General features: G+C 44.5%; 1 protein-coding gene across 2 annotated transcripts in view; it reads right to left on the bottom strand.

The window, feature by feature from the left end:
* Positions 1-412, bottom strand: part of NADK2 (NAD kinase 2, mitochondrial) — a 45,456-nt gene extending 45,044 nt beyond the window's left edge. For both annotated transcript variants that reach the window (XM_012002367.1, XM_012002369.1), the window contains exon 1: positions 231-412. The gene's annotated coding sequence lies outside the window, so the exon portion shown is untranslated. The remainder of the gene's footprint in view (positions 1-230) is intronic.
* Positions 413-6,000: the final 5,588 nt, after the last annotated feature.

Raw genomic sequence — 6,000 nt, 5'->3', positions numbered from 1 at the left:
CGCGCCGCTCGCGCAACCCCGGCCTCTAACTTCGCGCCGGGCGGGCAGAGGTTAAGTGCCGGGACGTGCGTGGCCAGCGCGGCTAGGGGGACGTACCCAGACGTTGACGAAGGCGGGGAAAGCGTGGCGATTGGGAAACCGGAGACCCCACGCGGGGGAAAGGTGGGCGGGGAAGAAATGGAGACCTCGGGCTAGTGGGTTTTGTTTGTTTGTTTATTCGTTTCACTCACGCCTGCGTAATGGCCGCTTCGCCGCCCGGGGGCGACCTCCTAGCTCCACAAGCTTCCCTGAGGTAGCTCTTCTCCCGCCCCCAGGCTAACTCTATCGGCCAATCAGAACCCGCGGCGGCTCCGGATCCCGAGGGGCCGCGCCATTTGCTGCGGCCGGGAAAGAGGTAGAATTCTGTTAGGCGGTTGCGCCGCTCTGAGGAATCCAGCTGTTTCCGGTCTGAGGCGGCGCGGGGCCTGCGGGTGGGGTTTTGAGCCACTGGCGGGAAGGCAGGTTCCGGGCATGTCCTCGCTCGGGTTCTGTTCTGCAGGCCGACCACGTGCCCGTTGGTTCATTTGACCAGGGCGTGTGATAGCTGGTGTGTCCAGGGCCGGGCTGGGGGCTGGGGAGGGGGACCCGGCTCCTGCTGCACCGTGTGCGTGACCTGGCACGAAATCCTCTCGGCGTGGGACCCAGTGCCCGCCCCGCTGCCCCCCGAAGAGGCCTAAGGAACTTGGAGGATGATGGGTAGGGGAGCCTGGCAGAATGGAGCATTTCTCCACGAGGAGCGACGGTTGAAAGTAGGCAGGACTAGAGCGCGGGGTTAAGAATGTTAGTCATTTGGACTTTGTCCTATAGGTTGGAATTATTTGAAAGCTTTTAACTGGAATGGAGTGAGTTAAAGCAATGTTTGATGACTGTTGATCTGGCTTGGGAATGTTGGGTAGCTTGGGAGGCAAGAAGAGGAGGACAGGATGCTGTTGGGATAATGACCCAAGGAGTGATCAGGACCAGGACCAGGGCTGGGGTGTGATGAGAACAGAAGGAAACGTCCCATTGTAAGGGGAAAACCAAATGGCAGTGCACATTCTGCTGTTCAATTCCTGCAGCTCCCTAGATGCCCTTCCCCTGGCACTGTGTTTGCTCGTTTGTAGTCCTGGCGCTAAGTCGCTTCTGGACTTTGGGCAGGTTACTTCATCTTTCTGGGCCTCAGATTCCTCATCTGTAAAAAGGAGGTTAGGTGACCCCAAGGTTCTACCAAGTCCAAATCGATTCAGTGAATCTGTGACTCTCCTCACGGGCCCACCAGCACCAGCGTTCATTCGTTGGTTCCCGCTGTGTGCCTGCTGTGTGCCAGGTAGTGTATTGGACTGGGAGCATGCACAATGAAGCCCGATAGGTGTTTACTTGGTAAAGTTCTGCCACTGACCCATTCTCACCAAGAACTTTGCCTCACAGCAGCTGCTTATAGTGACGTGTAGTGTAACAACCTTAATAACCTGAACTTCTAGAGGTAACATCTATAACTATGCTCAGACTCCTTTGTAGTCTTACTATTTTAAACTTCATTAGATATTAGGAAGGGAATGAAAGGGAGAAATCACAGATGACACTTAGGTTTGAGGCCAGGGTGAATAGGGGAATGTTAATTGATCCATTGGACAGAAAAAAAAAGTGAGTAGGGAGAAACTGTTTGGGATCAAAGTCGGAGTTTTGTTGCTCATATTTGAAATCTCAGACCTCATTTCTTCCCACTTCACAGATTAAAAACCCAGATTTTTGGCTCTCTCACTTCAGCTACAAACATATGCATTGACATCTCAGTTGGAATAGGCCTTTGTCCATAGTTATTTTGCATATCATCTTCCACCTCCTAAAAAATGTGCTTTCTGAAGGCATCCTCTCCCAGGTATCTTGAATTCTCCCTCCCAAATGAGTTTACCTCTTCAGTATTTAAATATGCTCATGTCTATGACATCTTTAAAGTTTTTCTTTAAAAAACAACCTCTAAGCCTTGGTTTTTACATATTGCCTGCCTTACCTTTATAGCTGATTCTCCAAAGAGTAGTCTTGTTTATCATTGTCACATCCCTGCCTCCTAGTCATTCCTCAACCTGTTGTACACTAGCTTCTCCCCACTACTTTGCTAATTACTAGTGTTTCCAAGGTGGCCAAAAGATATTGTTGGAACTCAAAATACTTTTTTCAGTCCTTTAATTGCTTGATCTTTCTGAAGAATTTGGAATGGTTATCATTTCTTCTTGAAATCTTTTACTGTCTCCCAACACACCAGTCCCTGACAGTGTTTCTCCCATTTCTATGTCCCTTTTTGACTTCTTCCTAAACCCATCTCCAAGATGTCTTCTGTCCTCGTCTCCTTGTCTCTTCTTCTGCCTCTTCTTTGTCCTTCTCTCTCTCTCTCTCTGTCACACACACACATTCCTGAGTTCATTCAGTGTTGTGTAATGGAAGGATCTTGGTTCAAATCCCAGTTTTATTGTTTATTAGCTTTGTGAAACTTAAACTGGTTGTTTAACCTTCCTGAGCCTACTTCTGCATTTATAAAATATAATTGCTACCTTGTAAAATTGTGAATATATGACGGATGCCTAGCACTGTGCCCACTACACAGTACACACCTGGCAAATATTAGCCCCTTTCATGACCTCAGCTATTACTGCCGTCTTTAGCCCAGATCTTTCTCCTGAATTTCCAATCCTTATCTAGTTTCCTTTTAGATAATGTCTCTTAAATCTTACACATGTAACACACATTCGTGGAGATTAAATTACATTTGAGTGTCACTGTAGGCCAGGCATCCTGCTAGGTGCTACAGATGAAATGATAAAAAGCGTCCATGCCCTTGAGGAGCCTAAAGTCTGTGCAGTGATGGAGTTATACACAGAATGCTATAGAAATTTGGAGGAGCAGGTCTTCAGTCAGCCTAAGAAGAGTTAGACAAGGCTTTCTGGAAATGTGAAGAGCTAAGCCTTAAATGATGAATACAATATTAGCCATTATCAGCAAGAATGAGAAGGAAATTCCACAGAAGAAACACCATGAACAAATGCATAGAAGCTATGAACTAGCAATTTTGAATTTCTAGAGAATTTAGAGAGAGGCAGACAACACTGGGAAGTGAGGCTAGAGAGGTAGACAAGGGTAAAGACAATGAAAAGTGTTAAATCCATGCTTAGGAACTTGTCTTTTATCCTGCATATATTAGGAGGAACCAAAGGAGAAAATGACACAATTAGCTTTGCAAAAATTGTGATTTTTTTTTTTTTTTTGAGATAGTGTCTCGGTCTGTCATCCAGACTGGGGTGCAGTGGCGCAATCTCGGCTCACTGCAACCTCCACCTCCTGAGTTCAAGCGATTCTCCTGCGTCAGCCTCCCGAGTAGCTGGGACTACGGATGTGTGCCACCATGCCAGGCTAATTTTTTGTATTTTTAGTAGAAACAGGGTTTCACTGTCTTAGCCAGAATGGTCTCGATCTCCTGACCTCATGATCCACTCACCTCAGCCTCCCAAAATGCTGGGATTACAGGCGTGAGCCACCGCACCCCAGGCGTTAGCAGGCATTTTTTAGAAGAAACACAAACAGTGAATAAATACTTGAAAAGATAACATTATTAGAAATTAGAGAAATACTAATAATATCATTGTGAAATAATATTTTATATCCACTAGATTGGTACAAATTAAGAAATCTTGGTAATACTGTTAGAAAACTTATCCCTATCAAGTCTTGATTAGCCTAAACATTGGCTAATCATTTCAATAATTCTTCCTTCCAGTGTAAAAAAATAGTTTACAAATTTTTTTTTTTTTTTGAGACGGGGTCTTACTCTGTCACCTAGACTGGAGTGCAGTGGCACTGCACTGCATGGCTAACACAGCTGCAAACTCCCAGGCTCAGGCGATCCTCCTACCTCAGCCTTCTAGGTAGTTGGGACTACAGATGCATGTCACCATGCCCTGCTAATTTTTTTTTTTTTTTTTTTTTTTGAGATGGAGTCTCCCTCTGTCATCCCGGCTGGAGTGCAGTGAGTGGCATGATCTTGACTCATTGCAACCTCTGCCTCCCGGTTTAAGCAATTCTCTGCCTCAGCCTCCCGGTGGCTGGGATTACAGGCCGTGCCATCACGCCCGGCTAATTTTTGTATTTTTAGTAGCGACGGGGTTTCACCATCTTGTCCATGCTGGTCCTAAGAACTCCTGACCTCATGATCCGCCTGCCTCGGCCTCCCAAAATGCTGGGATTACAGGCATGAGCCACCGCGCCCAGCCACCCTGCTAATTTTTTGAAATTTTTGTAGAAATGGGGTGTTGTGCAGTGTTGCCCGGGCTGGTCCTGAACTCCTGGGCTCAGGCAATCTACCGACCTCACCCTCCCAAACCAAACTGCTGGCATTCATGGATTTAATGTTACTGAGTTTTAAACTCAAACTCCATCTATGGTGAGGCTGGTGTGCTTTTCTAGTAAATGAGTCTAACCAACCATGTGATAGCCATATCTCAAGCAAGCTTAACTGTTCTCAACATTTTATGGGAAAAATTATATATCACTGTGATATTCACAACTTGAAGATTTACATAGGTTTTAAAATATATCATTCCCAACCCCTAGAATCCTTCCCACCCGCACTTCGTGTACATTCTGACTCTCTGGAAGACATATATACCTCTTTTTATGACATTCAAATACTCTTAAGACCTGTATAGCAGGGGTCCCCAACCCCCGAGTTATGGACCAGTACCAGTCTCTGGCCTGTTAGGAACCAAGCCACACAGCCGGAGGGGATAGGCGGGCAAGGGAGTGAAGCTTCATCTGTATTTACAGCTGTTTCCCATAATTTGCGTTACTGTCTGAGCTCTGCCTGCTGTCAGATCAGAGGCAGCATTTGATTTTCATAGGATGCAAACCCTACTGTGAACTGCGCAAGGTACCTAGGTTGCACGCTCCATATGAGACTCTAATACCTGATGATCTGAGATGGAGCAGCTTCATCCCAAAACCACCCCACCCTACCTACCCCCTAACCTGTGGAAAAACTGTCATCCACAAAACCAGTCCCTGGTGCCAAAAAGGTTGGTTACCACTGCTGTATAGGATGTATTCTGGCGAAAAAGGGTTCTTTGCTTTGGCAGTAATGGATGGAAAATAATATATTTTTAAGAGAACATTTTAATTGTCTATAATTAGGGTAAACAGTTGGGTAAAATCTTATTAAAAGAGAAGAAAGTTAAGGTTGTCTTAACAAAAGATATATAATGACATAAATAGTTAATTAAATTTTAATTAAAAACAGCTGTTTTGGAAATCCAAAATGTATACTTCGAAATGATCTACCTAAATAACTTATGAAAATGGATGTTATTGTACAACTGATGTTATTGTACAACTTCTCCTTATAAAAGGTGAAGAAAGGACATAGGAAAGCTGAAAAGAAGAAGGCTAGGTGAAGATACAGGACAAGGAAAAGTCATAAAATGTTTCTACTATTCCTCCAAAATTGTACTAAATATTTGTGTAAGAATTCTAAGAATAATGGAGTGTATAGAAAGCGGGTTGAAAGAGTTGTGAGCTAAATATCATGTTTCTGTTCTTCTTTTCCATTTCATAATCTGGGAATTTTCACTTCTTTCTTTGCTTTCCTGATATTCTAACCCTATATTTGGTTTTGTTGCACTGGAATTTCTATATAGATCAGAAATTAAGGTAGTTAATTTTTTCCATTGATATATGCGGAGAAATCTAAAGAAAATCATAGAATGAATTTAACTTAAAATGTTTCAAGCATTGAGAAGATACTGCTTTATCTCTACCTTAGTGTGGTGACAAGGATGAACATGTCAAAAGGATAACGATGACCAGGTGCAGTGGCGCACGCCTGTAATCCCAACACTTTGGGAGGCTGAGGCAACGTGGATCACTTGAGATCAGGAGTTCAAGACCAGCCTGGCCAACATGGTGAAACCCCGTCTCTACTAAAAATACAAAAATTAG

The sequence above is a fragment of the Mandrillus leucophaeus genome, unplaced genomic scaffold, assembly GCF_000951045.1.
Source record: "Mandrillus leucophaeus isolate KB7577 unplaced genomic scaffold, Mleu.le_1.0 Scaffold684, whole genome shotgun sequence".
Lineage (NCBI taxonomy): Eukaryota > Metazoa > Chordata > Mammalia > Primates > Cercopithecidae > Mandrillus > Mandrillus leucophaeus.
The sequence above is the reverse complement of the archived record's forward strand: the minus strand, read 5'-3'. Positions and strand labels throughout refer to the sequence as shown.